The sequence below is a fragment of the Centruroides sculpturatus genome, unplaced genomic scaffold, assembly GCF_000671375.1.
Source record: "Centruroides sculpturatus isolate CEXI.00-Female unplaced genomic scaffold, Cexi_2.0 scaffold642, whole genome shotgun sequence".
Taxonomy (NCBI): Eukaryota; Metazoa; Arthropoda; class Arachnida; order Scorpiones; family Buthidae; genus Centruroides; species Centruroides sculpturatus.
In genome coordinates this window covers 225,157-225,583 of record NW_019384818.1, presented here as the reverse complement: position 1 = coordinate 225,583, position 427 = coordinate 225,157, and positions in this window count along the sequence as shown.

The window sequence follows — 427 nt, the reverse complement described above, 5'->3', positions numbered from 1 at the left end:
AGTCCACGCAACTGAATAACGTAGGAAACATCCAACACCAATTGTACACTCGATAGTGGAATTCGACTCGGACATATTGACACTGGTTGACACAACACCCAAAGGCCACTGAAACACGCAAGAGGTGCCTTGTTGATTGACAGTAGAAGGCATTATCCTAATTTTCGAAAATTAAACGCGTACTCCATTACATTCTATACGCAAAATTTAAACATTAGGAATTTAAATAATAAATAAATAAAAATATTTCTCTACTCCTTTCACTTGTATTAAAGTCGACAAAAGTCAGAAGAAACTTCTCACACGCGCGATTGCTGAAGATCTTCTAGCAATAGTTCCCGTCATGCAATGGGAAGTGAGTGCTTTCGTATAAGACAAGTCAATATTGGGATTCGCGCGGGTCAAGGTTAATTTAATAAGAAATATT